This window comes from Schistocerca serialis, chromosome 4 (assembly GCF_023864345.2).
Source record: "Schistocerca serialis cubense isolate TAMUIC-IGC-003099 chromosome 4, iqSchSeri2.2, whole genome shotgun sequence".
NCBI classification, from domain to species: Eukaryota; Metazoa; Arthropoda; class Insecta; order Orthoptera; family Acrididae; genus Schistocerca; species Schistocerca serialis.
Window position 1 is genome coordinate 3,102,367 of NC_064641.1, and position 19,469 is coordinate 3,121,835.

The following is a 19,469-nucleotide window of genomic DNA, read 5'->3' on the forward strand; positions in this document are numbered from 1 at the left end:
AACACGCACAAATATTTTTTTTTTGTCAAATAAACTCTCTGGTTGTGACAATATGAGGACAATGTTCACAAATGGTAAAAATTAACGGATTTTAATATACTAAGCATTTAATTAGTATGTCCTTATATGAGGACGCCATGGCTGAAAGGGTTAATCGATGTAACTGTGGCAAGTAGCATGCTACTGATGCTGGACTCAAACATTGTGGGTTTGTTTTTCCTACAGGTGTGCGTTTCCCTACTGCAGCGGCGAAGTTATGCTTAGTCTGTCTGCTGAACCACATGTAGCATCGTTAGAGCTCTGTTCGGACGCAGCAGATCTAGTTGGAACCGCGGAGCCATCAGGCTTTGCTGATGGCTTGAGGAACAGCGGCTGCGGCTAGTTGATGGCACCGCTTGACGAGGCTTTAGCTGACTGATGAGCGGGATGCACCATTCGAACGGTAGGTGCCAATCGAATACTGGTAATGGGTGAGCGGAGGGAATCGTGCTCGCTCCAGCGGGCTGCGCAATGACAGAAGCCAGGCCCTCGCCCCTTAGCCGGCTGAAGAGGCGCAGCGTTACGGTGCAGCACGCAGAAACCTGGGCCACTGGTGACAGCAGAACACTGCACTGCTGAGGGGTTACAGCAGGGTCGTAGTGCCGAATTACGTACGTGGCTGGTCTGCATATTTCTTGGCTGCTTCGACGGTCTGGTTGAGACAAATACTCCATCACATAATATTTGGCACACCTTGACGTAGAAATAATAGCGGAAATGAGGGAGAGGACAGTAACCGCCAAGGTATCAATGATTCATAACGAATTTAAACGAGGAAAGTATTGTGTTACTACCCTTTAGTTCAGGAAATCAGAAATAAATGGTCCAAATGGCTCTAAGCACTATGGGACGTAACATCTGAGGTCATCATGAGGCGTAGCGCCGTATACCGATCCTGCCTTGGAGGCGGTTAAGTGGCAGATGTGTCTCAGAGCTGGATAGTGACAGATGGTGACGCGAGACTGGACGCGCACGTAGTTTATGTATCAGCCGATGGAGGACAGTATCGGATAGGGGGACTGTGATTTTAGTTTCGATTGTGCCCACTAGAGTGCACTAAAGTAATAGAATATTTTTCACAAACAGTTCTAGTATTTTCATAAAATGTTACTTTCTTTTTGTGTGTGTAAAATGCTATAAATGTGTTTTAGCAGTATGAATGATGCGCGAGTGTGGTTTAAAGTTAATATGAAGATAATTGTGTAACGAGTTATATAGTAGGATTTAGTGTATGAAACATTTCGAAGAAGTATGGATATAGACAAAGGGGATTTTTGTAGAATAGATTTGTAAAGTAGATTTATGGCAAAGGGAGCGTTAATTCAGGTATAAATAACAATAGTAAATAACTTTATACATAAGTAAAACTTCAGCATATTAGATAATTACGTCGGTAAAAAGTGCAGTCGTGAGTTTTACTATTTTGCGATTGGTTATTGATGAAAAGCGCGGACTGACACGGGAGAATGTTGTTTTGCTATTGGCTGTCGAGTAAACTGACCAATGGTAAAGCAATATTCTTCGCGCGCCTTTCTCTGCTGGTAGAGAAGACTTAGAGTATTCTAGAGAAGAGTGGGAGCCTAACCATGAAACAGTTCGGACGTGTGTAGTAGTAGTTCCGATGGAAATGAGAAGTTGCGGATCTAGCAGTGTTTCATACATCAAAAGTGTCGTAAAGTGATGGCATAATTATTCCGATGGGCGTGTAGGAATTTCGGAATTTTAAGTGAATTTTGTGACGAAAAAAGACATATATTCCGCGTGGCGTAGTGAGCAGGTCGGTGGCTAAAAACTGTGACTGCATTAGGTACCGACATACTTAATATTTGGGGAGCATTCTCAATCAAAAACTATCGATATTTTTGTAGCTATTACGTTTTTGGGAAATGCAACACCATAAACTTGCTAACGTGGGTGAAAGGGATTATGAGTGACTGTGTTGAGACTAGCACGGGCTTGGCAGTGATACTTGTTCACCTAAGTTTCAGAATATAGTAACTGAGGACAAAATTTCCAAACTTTCATTTCGTGTTTGTCCCGAAACGTAGGTTAGTGACTTAAATTGCAGCCTGGTTCACGTCGAAGTGCAGTAGGTTTCATTCGGCTTCCTTACTGATCATCTGCTGAGACAATGTTCACAGGTAGGTGCACGTCCGTCGTAAAGGGACGGAAAGAACCGCGCCGCCGCAATCAGTCGACTAGACTTAGAACTACTTAAACCTAACTAACCTTAGGAAATCACACACACCCATGCCCGAGGGAGGATTCGAAACTGCGACCTTAGCAGCAGTGCGGTTCCAGACAGAAGCGCCTACTGTGCGGCTGGTCCCGACGGAGGTTCGAGTCCTCCCTCGGGCATGGGTGTGTGTGTTTGTCCTTAGGATAATTTAGGTTAAGCAGTGTGTAAGCTTAGGGACTGATGATCTTAGCAGTTAAGTCCCATAAGATTTCACACACATCTGAACAGTTTTTTTGAAGCGCCTAGAACCACTCGGCCACAGTTGCCGGCTCAGAAAATCAGAGAAAGACAAGTACGAGGATCGTTCAATAAGTAATGCAACACATTTTTTTTTTTTCTCAGAGCAGATCGGATTTATCCAGGATTCTAATACACCGTTTTATTCCCCACACTTTTAGCAACAAAATCGTGTTTTCCAACATGATGTGCGTTCAGTGCGACGGCGTTACATCACCTTCCTAGGAGGGCCTGCATATCCTCATGGTACCTCTCTACTGCTCGGCCGGTCGGAGTGGCCGTGCGATTCTAGGCGCTACAGTCTGGAACCGAGCGACCGCTACGGTCGCAGGCTCGAATCCTGCCTCGGGCATGGATGTGTGTGATGTCCTTAGGTTAGTTAGGTTTAAGTAGTTCTAAGTTCTAGGGGAATGATGACCTCAGATGTTAAGTCCCATAGTGCTCAGAGCCATTTGAACAATTTTTTTTTTTTTTTTATTTTTGTTGGGTGAATGAGGAAGGGCAGTCCACTGAAGCGCTGTGAGCTCTTCTCGGATGCGCACACATGCGTGAGGCCTCGCGTTTTGATGAAGGAGAACCTGAATTGAATTTTTGTGGTGACGAATACGCTGAAGTCGTTTCTTCAATTTCCTGATGGTAGCACAACACACCGCCGAGTGATCCTTGCACCATAACGGAGGACGTCAAACAGAGACCCCCCTCCAGAGCTCCAGAAGACCGTCACCATTAATGTACTGGCTGAGGGCGTAGCTTTGAACTTTTCCTTCGGAAGACAGTTGGGGTGGCGCCGCTCCATGTACTCTCGATTTGTTTCCGGATCAAAATGATCAACACATGTTTCAGCTCCTGCGACGATGTTCGACAGCAAATTTTCACGATCAGCCTCGTAACGCGCAAGTAATTCTGCACAGATGGTCCTCAGTTGCACTTTTCTTTTAGGCAGTGAGGAACCCAACGGGCTCCCATCTCAGTACGCCAAGTAATGGACGAGTGTGTCACTACCACGGACCAGTTGTCCAGCTTGGTGTTTGATTACGATCCGCCTGTCAACTTTAATGACACATTCTGCACGTTCCAGCATTGCAGGAGTCACAACTGTGTGCAACCGGCTGGTATGCGGGAGACCGGACATGTTTGCGCGACCTTTCTTCGATGATGACAGACACTTAGCCCAACGACTCACCCTGCTTTTATTTCACTGACAGTTTTAGTTAGATGTTCTGCAGGCGCCAATGAGTACCTGCGATGCTTTGGTTTTCCACCAAAAGAAACTATGACGGCTCTCTGCCTGGAACTCACCTCCGTTACAGACGCCATTTTGAAGGCTACCTCTAGTGCAGAAACCTAATCGAACTTCACGTAACTATTGACCCTGAAGCGGGAATATTCAGCGACGTCCCACAACAAATTGAGAATTTTTTTCAACCGAAAGAAGTGTTGCATTACGTACTGAATGTCGCCCGTAGGAAGGAGGAATTAAATCAATGGTTTATCTTAGGGATAAATCACTCAGTCATTATTTGTCTAATGAGACACACTTTATTCTCCTTCACCGGTTTTGGGTATTTTAAAACCCACGTAAGGACAGTGTAGACTTACGTTATAAGTAAAACTTATGGCAGGTTTCGACCTATTCTTCCATTATTCGGTAAAAGCGAAAGTAGGTCTACACCTATTGTCTATTTTATCTTACATGTCCCGCTTCTATAGTTGCATGTGAAAAACCCGAAACTAGAGAGAACAATAAATTTTATAACACAAATAATGACTGTTTGCTGCAGTATTTCCCACAGAAGGAATAGTAATCACAGTTTTAATTATCACCTCGAAAAATACAGTTGTGTAATTAATTTCCTGTTAGTTTGCAGGTACACGTCTGGAGTCTTGAATACACATGAAGAGCCCCACGTCACAGCAGCATATAACGTGCAACACGAGCCAAAACAAAGTGGAATGCCATGTGGTAATTCGTTTCCTGCATTCCGCAACAGTCTACAACGAGTTGGAAAGTGTGCGGCAACGATGCACCCATCATGTGACACAGTGGTTAGATGGCGCGGACACTTCCACTGTGGTAAAACAAGTTGGAATCCAGAATGAAGTGGTAAACCAACTTTCTTTGGATAGCTTTGAAATCGCAAGAGATGTGTAGGCCCTGGTACTCGAAATCGGTTTATCGTGATCGAGGCGAATGCGGAGAAAGTAAGGATCATTCATGGACCAGTTTCCAACTTCTTGAACGACAATTTGAACATCGCAAATGCTGCCGTTCACTATGTGGCGCGACTCCCCACACGCTGTCAAAGAACTCTGCGAACCAAGACCACAGAGGAAATGTTGCAGATATGGCACGCCAGTCAGGATGACTTCCCATCATTCTCCATAGGACAGAGTCACACATGCTGCATCTTTGAGCTATCAGATCCCGCCCTCGCCTCCTTTATTCTACTGATGTGGCACCCAGTGACCGCTTTATCTTTTCTATAATGAAGAAAATCCTAGATCTCCGTGATGCCACACATCGGCGTGAAGAGTTGAAGGGTGAAACTGTAGAGAAGGACTAACACCGTAATCATCATCAAACTTCTGTTAGTCCATGCTTCCTCCGTCCTCTCTCCATTTATCTCCTCCTTCCCCTCTTTTAGCCCATCATCTCTTGCCACTCTCTTTGTCCATGTCCTTTTTACCTCTCTCTCTAACTACCTCCTCCCCCTCTCACCCTACCCTTCTTCTCACTCTTTATCCACTTCTCCTCCCTCCATTCTCAATTCTCCTGCAATGTCCCTGCCCATTACCTCCACCACTTCCTCTCTCTCTACCCATGTCCACCACCCTGTCTCTCTGCCCACTCCTCCACCCTCACTCTCTGTCCATCTCCTCCTACCCCTCTATCTGTCTGTCTCCTCCTCTCCCCTCTCTCTGCGTATTTCCTCCTCCACCTCCTCCTCCTCCGGTGTCTATTCAGTTTCTCCTCCCCAATCTCTCTGCCTGTCTGTTTCTTCACCTGTCTCTCTCCATCTTCTCCTCTTTCTTTTCTCTGTTCATCTCCTCTTATCCCTTCTCTCTGTCCATTTCGCCCTCCACTATCTCCAACCATTTCTTCCTCCTCCTATGTGTGCTTGCCTCCTCCTTTCTCCTCGCTGTCTGTCGATCTCCTTGTGCTGCCCTCTGTCTCCACAACATAACACTTACCCTAACAGGAGGCTGGTGATTTTTATCACTACAGAATTTACTTCCTGACTGTGAGTAAGATGTGTACCAAATATGATTGAAACCAGGATGACCTTTTTTCCAATGGTTTTGCCCGAACACACACATTTCAAATATATTTCACACATATTAAACATTGTCAGGCTTATTTGAACACATATTTCACCTATACGTCTAGCGAATTTCTTCCTGCGGTTTCATTTTGACACCGCTTAATGTTTATGATGGCGTGTCTTCCGAGATATGTGCTAAATAATGACATAATTTTGCAAGTACATCCAGTGGTATATGTGCCTACTGTCTGCGAAATGATTAGGGTTTTTGTGAAGAAGCTCAAAATGGATCAAATGGCTCTGCGCACTATGGGACTTAATGTTGAGGTCATCAGTCCCCTAGAACGTAGAACTACTTAAACCTAACTAACCTAAGGACATCACACACATACATGCCCGAGGCAGGATTCGAACCTGCGACCGTAGCGGGCGTGCGGCTCCAGACTGTAGCGCCTAGAAACGCTCGGCCACCCAGGACGGCTGCAAAGAAGTAATTAACCAAAATGTCGTGCATGATGTGACAGTATTTGACGTCAGACCTCCAGAACTATGTGCCGTACAGTGATAATTTTTTCTAGGTACACTCAGGGGCAGATGTGGATACTGTCTCCGACTGGAGTTAGTAGCAACAAAGTAATAAATTTAGACGACTTGCATAATGCGGCTGTTTCCACGCAGTCGTTGTTTATGAGGTCGTATTTCTGAAGTAAGTGTCTCAGTAATTTTTCTAGTACATTTAGTAGTATATGCGAACACTGCCTGCACTACAGTTTGTAGCATGGAAGCTTCATGTGGCAGTTTTATTGCATGAACAGCGCGAACATGGTAAGTGACCAACTTTTTGCCTTTCGTAACTTTGCGGGAGTCATCAGAGAAGAAAAGTTTCGTAAGGGTTTGAAATTAACTGTGAAGTTCGTTGCAAGTCTCTAAATGCTCTAGTTCTCAAATACTGAATAATTGAAGTATGGATAAACTCACGTCGCGGGCTACAATGCTTTTTCACTTCCATCCCCACCCTATAGATTGTTAGGTGGTTCGTAACACCACAGCGATTCTTTCCAGACATTAAATGATAACTGTACCAAGGTTGATTGAAATCGGTCTAGTGGTTTAGGAGAAGGTGTGAATCATACTAACTTAGCGACATGTACACTGGAGCGCCAAAAGAAACTCGTATAGTCATGCTCATTCAAAAGGGTTACGTAAACAGGCAGAATACGGCGCTGATGTCGGCAACGCCTATATAAGACGACAAGTGTCTGACGCGGTTGTTGGATCGGTTACTGCTGCCACAATGGCAAGTTATCAAGATTTAAGCAAGTTTGAACGTGGTTTTATAGTCGGCGCACGAGCGATGGGACACTGCATCTCCGAGGTAGCGATGAAGTGTGCATTTTCTCCTACGACCATTTCACGAGTGTACCGTGAATATCAGGAATGCGGTGAAATATCAAATGTTCGACAGCGCTGTGGCCGGAAAAAGATCCTGGTAGAACGGAACCAACGACGACTGAAGAGAGTCGTTCAGCGTGATAGAAGTGCGACCCTTCCGCAAATTGCTGCAGATTTCAATGCTGAGCCATCAGCGTGCAATGCATTCAACAAAACATCATCGATAGGGGCTTTCGGAACCGAAGACTCACTCGTGTTCCGTTAATGGCTGCACGAGACGAAGCTTTACGCCTCGTCAGGGCACGTCATCATCGACAATGGACTGTTGATTATGTGACATCTGATTTCTCCGAGGATGTGGTCAGCTTACGGTTGTGGGATGGAATGTTTACAGGCTGCACGTGAAAAAAGTCTGCCAGGACTCTTTACCTGGGGAAGGTTACAAGTTCTTATTCACGGCAAGACAAGACTTAAGAAAAGCAGACGATTGTCTCTCCCCCCTCGAACTAAACAATGACGCTCCCAATGGAAGCAGGCAACAGCGTCGGGATGGGCGGCGCAGCTCGCGGTCCTCACACAAATGGCGGTTCTTTGGACAATCAGGCTGACCGAGGCCTACGAGGAAGACAGGCCGTGCTGCGTATGTCACAGCACGTGGGTGAACATTTGGGAACAACTAAACATACATAAGGTGAGATTACCCACACTGCAGATAAAGGCCCTCAGTTAAGTATTTTGAAATAATTGGGAATTGTAGTAGAAAATAAGAAAAATCTGGAAATTTATCAAACATGCAAAAACGAATCAGTTTACATGGGTTGTTACAGTTATCTGATGTAGTGCTGTAGATAAGAAAGCAAAATATAATACACTGTTCAACGAAGGTAGGAATACTGTTATAAAATGTAGCCTAAAGTACTACAGGACTCACTGACGCCGGCACTTCATGTATTATCCAGGTAGAGCCCATACACTGGACGGTGTTAATTATTGGAATGTTTTGTGGTCGTTTCCCAGTGATGCAAACATACCGCTGCGGCAGCGGTACACCACGAGCAGTCCAGTGTCAAGAACAGCTTTTTTCAGTTTGTGTTCAGCACTGCTGAGTCAGGACAGTAGATTTACTTACAGCAGGCCACGCACACCAAGATATTGCCGATCGGCTGCACGTCGCTCAAAGCAGTGTGTCTAACGTATGGAGGAAGCAGTCAGAGACGGGGAACGTGAACGGAAGACCTCGCAGTGGTCGTCCTCGTATGACAGTACCAATGCAGGATTGTTTCCTCCAACCGTCGGCTCGCAGGCGGCCGACATCAACTGCCAGATATATTGGAAATGACTCCTCCCGGGGAACAGGGATTCGCATCTCAGACCAGACAGAGCGTATAAGACTGCATCAGGATGTTCTTCATTCCACAAGACCATGAAGAAGCTTTTCACGGAACCAACGGAAGCGACCCAATCGAAGGACCTGGGCTCCTGCACATTGACAGTGGACCACTGCGGAATGGACTAATGTCATGTTTGCTGATGAGACCAGGATTGTTTTGCGACCGCGCTAGACGTGTTAGGGTTAAGAGGAGCGCTAGATGACACCAGGAACGCAGATATGTTCAGGACGTCCATCCGTTTGCAGGTGTAAGTGTAATGTTGTGGATGACAATAATGATGGGACGGCGGACCTCTGTAGTTCCCGTCTACGTCAACTTCACTGCTCCACGATACCTCCAAGAGGTCCTACAAACGATTGTAAAGCCACACAGACGTGAAGTCGGTGACAATTTCATCCTAGTGGATGACAATGCAAGACCGCACCGTGTTCTAGCAATGTCTCGGTATCTTCAGAGAAGCAACATCGACCGAATGCTTTGGCCAGCACAGCCCCAGGTATGAATGCAAATGAGCATGCATGGGACCTGTTGAAGGTGGACATTGTGCAGCGTCCGAATACTCTTTAAATCTTCAGGACTCACTCAAGCTGCCATTGAGGAGTGGCATCTCACACCCCAAGAGAAACTTGATGGTCTCATCCAGAGCATGCCTCGCAGAGTCGAATAACTCATCCACATGCGGGGAGGACATACACACTACTGAAGACTGATAATGATGACCATGAGATTTTCAGTGTTTTTGTTTTCAAGATCTACACTTAGGAGAGATTCTGCTTTGTTTCGTAGTGATGTTCTGAACCTAACCAAAAGCATTCTTGTTTTCAGAAGGAATTAAGTTTCTTTTGCTGATAAAACATTGTACAAACCTCAATGGGTGTACTTTAAGGAGTCATTGTAGTAAATTGTATGACATTGCAGGTGTGTACCTAATATATTAATGTAACAGAAATATTTTTAGAAACAGCGAGTTTGAATGCACGTTTGTAAAGGAATTTTTAAATATGTATTTTTTATACTGTGTTTTGAAAGATACTGTCATTTTTTCAGACGTAATTTTAAAGATAAGCAGATATGTACAGACATGACATATCTATACATACACTCAAATAGGCGATTAAAATGTAAATTTCGTTTTCTGTGGTTGTACAATATCTTTGGATACACCATGCCACGGACGTTAAAGTTAAAGTCCTACAGTCAGTTTTTAACCTTCGGCGCTGTCAGTTTCATATTTACCACTACGCTTTAAACTATGGTTGACTATAGTACAGTCAGTTTAATCCTTAGTGCTGTCAGCAACTATAAACGCAATCTTTAGTGCTGTCAGCCAACCTTAAACATAAGTCACCATACTGAGACTATAATACATACTTCATGTAACACCAATATAAGTTTTCCTTATTACCTCGATACGTGTCTTTTACAGAGTATATTCTGATGAGAGTCTTGTTCATTTGAAGAGCGAAACCGGGAAGTAAAAAAAGGGCTCTTTTCCAATCTCTTTTCAGACCTGTTTAATAATTCTTAACTACCTGTTTAAACACACACAGAACTCGTTGCTTTCACAAAATCTCCTTGGTGCCATTTAGTGTATCTGTCAAACACATTGCCACAGGACACGCTACGATCGGAATTCCCAGGATTGTCTGTTAAGTGTTTCTTGCCACCACAAATTTCCTACAAAGGTCATACTCCCATCGACTCGCAACTAAGTTGTACTTTTTCCACCCAGACACTCTCGATCTCCAGAGACTGATATTCGCAGTGTCCTAGTGGACAGCCTCATGTAGCTGAAGATGTATAAAGGGCACAACAAGCTTTCAAGGACTTGAAAAAGGTAGGGAAATTTGTAAAGAGAAAGAAAGTTCTGTTGTTAGGTAGTTCCCATGGTAGAGGTGTTGGCCAACTACTGCAGGAAAATCTAGGTCCAGAGTACCAGGTCACAAACTTTTTCAAGCCTAGTGCAGATCTGGGTCAGGTAACAGAGGATGTAGGTGCTTTATGCAAGGATTTCACAAAGGAGGATTCCGTGGTGATAGTGGGTGGTCCGGGAAATAGCATTGACAGAGACACTGAATATTCCATAGAGAGTGACCTGGCGAAGATAGCGTCAGCAACGAAGCATACGTGTGTGGGATTTGTGTCTGTGTTGAGATGCCATGATCTGCCTCATTTGAACTCTTCCATAGGGAGGGTGAACTTGGAGTTGGAGTGGCTGCTTAGGACGGATATAGGGTCCCATATTGGTTTGATTCCTGTGGATGCTATCGATAGGTGGGACTACACTAGGTATGGCCTTCACCTCAATAGGAAAGGGAAGGGAAAACTGTCTGGGTTGATTGCAGAAAACTTAAGGGGGGACACTGACACAAGTGGTAAAATACCAGTGGTCACAGGTGTCAGAGGGATGCCATTTTTAGGATAGGGAAGGGGGAAAGAAAACGAGTTTTAAGAGAGATTGGCAGACACACTCAGTTTGAGAAAACAGATGAACAGGAGTCAGATTTTATCATACAGCCTCCATTTAAACAGTGTTTAACAGAAAGTAATCAGAAACTGCCTGTTCATCTTCGCCAAAGCAGTTACAATCCCATTAGTATGCAATATCAGTTATCTTTATTACACCAGAACATTCCAGGACTTAGAAATAAAGTTGATGAACTACTCATCTGTATGGATGAAATGAATTCATCTAACCAAATTGACATAATCTGCCTCTCTGAACATCAAGTGACCACTGATATAGATGTGTTAGACATTTCAGAATTTAAGCTAGCTTCCTATTTCTGCAGAGTAGATATGGATGGAGGAGGTGTTACCACATTTATCAAAAACTGCCATAAATTCAAGAACATTGACATTAATAAATTCTGTTTAGAGCAGCATCTAGAAGCATGTGCAACAGAAGTAGAGTTCCATAACAGATGCTAGATAATAATAACCATTTACCGAGCACCTGCAGGAAATTATAATCTATTCTTAGATCATCTAGAAGCTCTTTTGGGTTATTTAACAGGAAGAAACAAAGAAATTTTGATTGCTGGTGACTTGAATACAGATTTTCTAATACAATCTTCCAGTAAACATTCACTGCAGTTAGTAATGTTGTCTTTCAATCTAACTCACACTGTAAACTTTCCAACTAGGATCACTAAATCCTCAAGGACAGCCATTGATAACATTTTTATAGACAAATCAAAGGAACAAAATCATATCATAAAACCTGTTATAAATGGACTATCAGATCATGACATGCAGCTCCTTGTTTTAGATGTAAATTATAAGCAGATTATCAAGACTGCTAAATCTGAGTACAGGAGAGTAGTCAATCAACCAAAAATTGAGTGTTTTAGAAAACTGCTCAAAGATATGAACTGGAAAGATGTTTATAGTGCTCATGACATGAATGAAAAATGTAACACATTCATGAACAATGTCAGTACCATGTTTGAAAACTGTTTTCCTCTAAAAGTTACTCAAATTAAACAGAAGTCTATAATAAACCCATGGATTACACAAGGAATAAAGATTTCCTGTAAGACAAAAAGGAAAATGTATCTGTCGACCAAGAATAGCTCCAGTGCTGATGATTTAGCTAAATACAAGGAATACTGTAAAACATTAAAAAAGTAATTCAGATGTCTAAACAAATGCACTACGAGAAGAAAATAGCAATGTCAGGGAACAAAATAAAAACAATATGGGATATAGTGCAAGAGCAGACTGGTAGAACCAGAAAGGAACAGGAGCAAATAGCACTAAGGGTAGATGACACATTAGTAACTGATGGGCATGGTGTGGCAAATCTGTTTAACAAGTACTTTATATCCATTACTGATAGAATGGGACTTTCAGGATCAGTAAATAATGCCCATGAATATCTGAAACTAGCCTTCAGAAATAGCTTCAAGTACATGAATATATCAATCACTTCACCAAAAGACATAACTTCCATAACAAAATCTTTAAAAACAAAGCATTCTAGTCGGTACGATGAAATATCAACAAAGTTAATTAAGGCATGTTCTTGTGAGTTTAGTACAATTCTAAGTTACTTGTGTAACCAATCAATTATAACTGGGACATTTCCTGACTGGCTAAAATAGGCAGATGTTAAGCCTCTATTCAAGAAAGGGGATAAAGAGATACCATCAAACTACAGACCGATTTCACTTTTGCCAGCATTCTCAAAAATTTTAGAAAAAGTAATGTGCAGGCAGCTGCTCAACCATCTGACCACAAATAACATATTATCAAGAACACAGTTTGGATTTCTGAAGGGTTCTGATATCGAGAAGGCTATTTTCACCTACAGTGAAAATGTACTTAATTCATTGAATAACAAATTACAAGCAGCAGGTATTTTCTGTGATTTGTCAAAGGCATTTGATTGTGTGAACCACAACATCCTTTTAAGTAATTTAGAATTCTATGGTGTCACGGGCAGTGCTGCAAAATGGTTCAAGTCATACCTCACTAACAGGAAACAAAGGGTGTCAGTGCAAGGAACTAGTGAATTAAGTCATCAATCATCATCAGAATGGGAAGAAATTACATGTGGTGTCCCACAAGGATCCATCTTAGGGCCATTGCTTTTTCTTGTGTACATTAATTATCGCTCATCAGTTACACTGCCAGAAGCAGAGTTCATTTTGTTTGCAGATGACACAAGTATTGCAATAAATAGTATGTCAAGTGTAGTTCTATAAAGATCTGGTAATGATAGTTTCATGGATATTAATAAATGGTTTAAAGCCAACTCACTGACATTAAACTTCGAAAAGACTCACTATATGCAATTCAGAACCTGTAAGAGGTTTCCACCCAGCATATGCATAAAATACGAAGAAGAGCAGATAGAAAAGGTTGACAGTCTTAAATTCCTGTGATTACAACTTGATAATAAATTCAGTTGTGAAGAGCACACCACAGAACTGCAGAAACGCCTTAACAAATCTGTATTTGCAATTCGAGTGTTAGCAGACATAGGCGACATAAAAATGAAAAAGCTTGCATACTTTGCCTACTTTCATTTCATAATGTCATATGGTATAATATTTTGGGGTAACTCTTCAAGTCAAACAAAAGTTTTCAGAGTCCAAAAGCGTGTAATACATATTATTTGTGGCGTAAACTCACAGACGTCCTGTAGAAACCTCTTCAAAGAACTGAGTATACTAACTACTGCCTCTCAGTATATTTACTCATTAATGAAATTTGTCCTAAATAATATATCTCTTTTTCCAACAAACAGGTCAGTTCATACATACAATACCAGGAACCAAAATGATCTGCACAAGGACTTAAAAGCACTTACTTTAGTTCAAAAAGGGGTCCACTACTCAGGAACACTCATCTTCAATAATTTGCCAGTAAACATAAAAAAATTTAGTTACAAATAAAGATCAGTTTAAAAGGAGCCTGAAAGACTTACTAGTGGCCAACTCCTTCTACTCCATTGACGAATTTTTTAATAGAAACAAATGATGTATTGTATACATTCATACTATTAGTATGGTTATTTCAGCTTAAAAAAAAAATTAAGACATGTTCCACATCCACGAGGATCTCCTCAGCACGGATCTATGGAACGAAAAACTAATCTAATCTAATCTAATCTAGGACATAAGAGCTAAGACATCCGCCAAGTCTTCTGTCGACTAACAACTAATGGGAAATTTCTGGAGAGACTTCTTATATGAGCGGTGACGTTCCTTTCGCAGGAACTACTTTTATGAACTGAATTGTGCATGGTAACTATCCAGTGTATAGTATCGTACAAAATGCACATAGAATATAGCTCACTTCATTCCTATGTTTGCTACAACGTATGTCACAGGAGCGCAGAAGTTTATATCGTGTTTCCAAGTTACTAGTACCGCGAAAGCTTTCGTCACACAAAGAAACCGACATTTATGTGGGTAAGGATGTCTTTTTTATTGTATTTATTTGGCCCCTGGCTGCCCAGTTATCTAGTGAATCACATTATCTAGTGTACTTACAATTACATACTTATGTGACACATCTCACTCTTTCTTAGTTACATATTTTCACTCCAAATAACAGACGTATAAACTTGTTCTTGGGGCTTATGGCATTCATCATTTGAATAAATGACTAACAGAGACAGAGATAAACATCCTACACAAACCACCAATTACAAAAATCTGTGAAGACAGTTTATTCTTCTGGTCTCTGTTGCTGGCATGTACCAGTTTCATCACATAATACAGTTACTGTTCGTCAATGTCTTCACGTCTCGAAATTTAAGATGATTGTTCGTGTCTCGAAAACATCTTGCAATGTGAACATAGATTTTTTGCAGTAGGGCCAGGTTCGTGACATTTGTGGGGAGGACCGTTCTCAGTCTGTCAATTGCCTTTTAAAGTTTGTTTTGCTGACGTGTTACTGGAAGAGCCGAGCAGTAGTTAATTTCGCTCTACCAGTTATGAAATGTGATCTTCGCCAAATGAAGAGGCTACAACTCTGATCCCATCGTAAAACTTTTAATTCTGAATATAGTGTTCTTTTGAATCTTTGTAAAATTTTCTTATCTCGCCATCAGAAACTTTCCCAGATTCGATATCGTTTATGAAATGCACCTTTCTTTAGAGTGGTTGCGACGGCTCTATCACACAGACGTACGAACAACTGTAGTCCTTCCACGATACTACTATTTGCTATCAAGTCAACTACGGTCTTGTCTATGATTCCGGAACTCCCTTTGACTAAGAGAGGTAACACTCTTTTGTTTTCTTCGATATACCGACAGATCGGTTCCTGTACGTTGAAGAGTAATAGTTAGTTTTGAAGTTCTCTGCGGAGTTTTCTCGTCATCTGAGAGGTTTCCCAGAATCGGAACTGTTTATCAAATGCACTTTTCGTTACAGTGGTTATGAAGTCTGTAGAAAATAGAGGTACGAAGAATGTTATTCCTTCTGTGGACTACTGTACACTAACTTGTCGTCTACATCTACAGCTACATCTGCGTGATTACTCTGCTATTCACAATAAAGTGCCTGGCAGAGGGTTCAATGAACCACCTTCAAGCTGTCTCTCTGCCGTTCCACTCTCGAACGGCGCACGGGAGAAAACTGCAATTAGTCTGTGCGATATCTGATTTCTCTTATTATATCGTGATGATCATTTCTCCCTATGTAGGTGGGGGGCAACAGAATGTTTTGGCAACTGGAGGAGAAAACTGGTGATTGAAATTTCATGAGAAGATCCCGTCACAACGAGAAACGCCTTTGTTTTAATGATTGCCACTCCAATTCACGTATCATGTCTGTGGCACTATCTCTACTATTTCGCGATAGTACAAAACTAGCCGCTCTTCTTTGTACTTCTTCGATGTCATCCGTCAGTCCCACCTGATGCGGATACCACACCGCACAGCAGTACTCCAGAATAGGGCGGACAAGCGTGGTGTAAGCAGTTTCTTTGGTAGACCTGTTGCACCTTCTAAGTGTCCTGCCGATGAATCTCAGTCTTTGGTCTGCTTTACCCACAACATTATCTATGTGATTGTTCCACTTTAGGTTATTTGTAATTGTAATCCCTAAGTATTTAGGTGAATTTTCAGCCCTCAGATTTGTGTGACTTATCACTTAATCGAAATTTAGCTGATTTCTTTTAGTAATCATGTGAATACTTCGCACTTTTCTTTATTCAGGGCCAATTGCCACTTTTCGCACCATACAGATATCTTATCTAAATCATTTTGCAAGTCGTTTTGATTATCTGATGAGTTTACAAGACACTAAATGACAGCATCATCTGCAAACAATCTAAGACGGCTGCTCTGATTGTCTCCTATGTCATTAATATAGATCAAGAGCAATAGAGGGCCTATAACACTTCCTTGGGGAACGCCGGATATTACTTCCGATTTACTCGATGTCTTTCCGTGTATTACTACGAACTATGACCTTTCTGACACGAATCCAGTCACACAACTGAGGCGATATTTCATAGGCACGCTGTTTGGTTAGAAGACGCTTTGAGGAACGGTGTCGAAAGCCTTCTGGAAATCTAAAAATGTGGAATCAATTTGTCATCCCCTGACGATAGCACTTATTACTTCGTGAGTATAAAGAGCTAGTTGTGTTTCACAAGACCGATACTTTCTGAATCCGTGCTGACCATGTGTCAATAAATCGTTTTCTTTGAGGCACTTCATAATGTTCGAACACACTATATGTTCCAAAACTGTATTGCAAATCGACATTAGTGATATAGGCCTATAATTCAGCGGATTACTCCTATTTTCCATTTTGGGTATTGGTGTGACTTGTGCCATTTTCCAGTCTTTAGCTAGGGAACTTTCTGTGAGCGACCGCTTGTGTATAATTGTTAAATATGGAGCTATTGTATGAGCATATTCTGGAAGGAACCTGACTGGTATAAAATCTGGACCGAAGGCCTCGCCTTTGTTAAGTGATTTAAGCTGCTTTGCTACAACGAGGATATCTACTTCTATGTTTCTCATCTTGGCAGTTGTTCTTGATTGGAATTCAGGAATATTTACTTCGTCTTCTTTGGTGAAGGAGTTTCTTAAAACCGCCTTTAATAACTCTACTTTAGTGGCACTATCATCAGTGACTTCAGTGTTGTTATTGCGCAGTGGAGGTACTGATTGCGTCTTGCCACTGGTGTGCTTTATGTATGACCAGAATGTCTTTGGGTTTTCTGCCTGATTCGCAGACAGAGTTTCGTTATGGAAATTATCAAAAGCATCTCGCATTGCAGTACGCGCTATATTTCGAATTTCAGCAAAACTTTGCCAATCTTGGAGATTTTGGGTTCTTTTAAATTTGGCATGCTTTTTTCGACGCTTCTGCAACAGCGGTCTGACCCGTCTTGTGTACCATGGGGGATCAGTACCATCACTTATTAATTTATGTGGTACAGATCTCTCAATTGGAGTCGATACTATCTCTTTGAAACCATTCCACATTTTCCTACGCTTACGTGATCAGATCGGGAGGAATGGAGTCTGTCTCTTAAAAGGGCGTTAAGAGCGTTTTCATCAGGTTTTTTAAATAGATGTATTTTGGATTTCATCTTGATGATTGTAGGTGTTCAGTATTCAGCCTAGCAGCAACTGCTTTGTGGTCGCTAATCCCTGTATTCGTCATGGTACTCCCTATTTGTCCAGAATTATTTGTTGAAAAGAGGTCAAGTATGCTTTCGCAACCATTTACGCTTCGAGTGGGCTCATAAACTAATTACGCAAAATAATTTTCTGAGAAAGCGTTCAGTACAATTTCGGATGACGTATTATGCCTGCCACCGGCTTTAAACGTATAATTTTTCCTGCATATCGAGGGTAGGTTGAAGTCACCACCGGCTATAATTGTATGAGTGGGGTCCTTTTTGAAATGAGACTCGAGTTTTCTTTGAACTATTCAGCAGCTATATTTTCTGAGTCAAGAGGGGGTCGGTAAAACGATCCAATTAATAATTTAGTCCCACTGTCAAGTATAACCTCTACGCATGCTATTTCGCAGGAACTATCTACTTCAATTTCAATACAAGGTAAACTACTTCTGATAGCAATAACTACTCCACCACCAACTGTATTTAATCTATCCTTTCTGAACACTGTCGGTGAAACGCCCTACTTAACCCGCAGGACAGGACAGGTAGGATAAACTGTGGAAAGGGGCCAAAATAAGGGGCTGTCAGTGACACTCGAACATACAACTATATTATTTGATCAAACATTACAAGAGCCCAAAAAACTTTAAACACACAGCTTTAATCTTTGGGACTTAATTACCGGCTGAAAGCCACTTTAATTTAAAAACAGCTGAAGACCAATAACTTAAAACGTAAGCGTAATCAGAAATTTAAAAAGCAAACCTTATCTTAAAACAGTTCTTTAGTTAGGCCGAAGTAAACAAGTTAAATTCGAATAGGCTGAAGGCCGAACGCTTAAAACTTCAAAACATTAATATTTTTTAAATAGCAAAGTCCTTACGTGAAACAGTTCTTTAATGTAGGCTGAAGGCCGTAAGAACAAACAACTGAAACTCAAACCGGCTCAATGCTGAAGACTTAAAAATTCAATAGGTTGAAGAAAACAAGTTAAATTCAAATCGGCTGAATACAGAAGACTTAAAAATGCAAAAATTTTGGATAATTTTTTCTTTTTAAATACTAAAGTGCTTACCTGAAACAGTACTTTAAACTAGGCTGAAGGCCTTAAGAGTAAAACAACTCTAATTTAAAACACAAAACCGGCTGGAAGCCACGCAAGTACCAACAACAAGAACAAATTTAAAAAAAAATTAAGGCAGTCCACACAAGGTCGGCCGAGCGGTCTAGGGGACTGCAGTCATGGGCTGTGCGGCTGGTCCCGGCGGAGGTTCGAGTCCTCCCTCGGGCAGGGGTGTGTGTCCTTAGGATAATTTAGGTTAAGTAGTGTGTAAGCTTAGGGACTGATGACCTTAGCAGTTAAGTCCCATATGATTTCACACACATTTGAACAGTTTTTTTGAACACAAGGGCGCCCAGATGTTCGACGGTCGGCCTGTAAATCAAACACTAACGCTCGCTTACGTGAGACAGGCAGTCGGGCCAACCATTCACGATCCGACGACAACCCAACCGACCGACAGTTAGCGGATCCACCGATAAGATAACTTCCACTTCACCCGACCAGGGCACAACAGGGAGTTGAACGGAACAACGCAGAACATATTGGCGCCCACAGCCAACCATACACGGAGCTGTCAAACTACACAACGTGCTGGACAGCGACAACACGATGAGGAAACTACACTGCCTGGAATTTACGTCAACGCCCAGGGCAGGTAACCGGAACGTTAACGGCCACAAGGCGGAGGATTCCGCTGGTGTACTTCAGTTCAAATAACCAAATACAGTGAAACTAGAATTTTC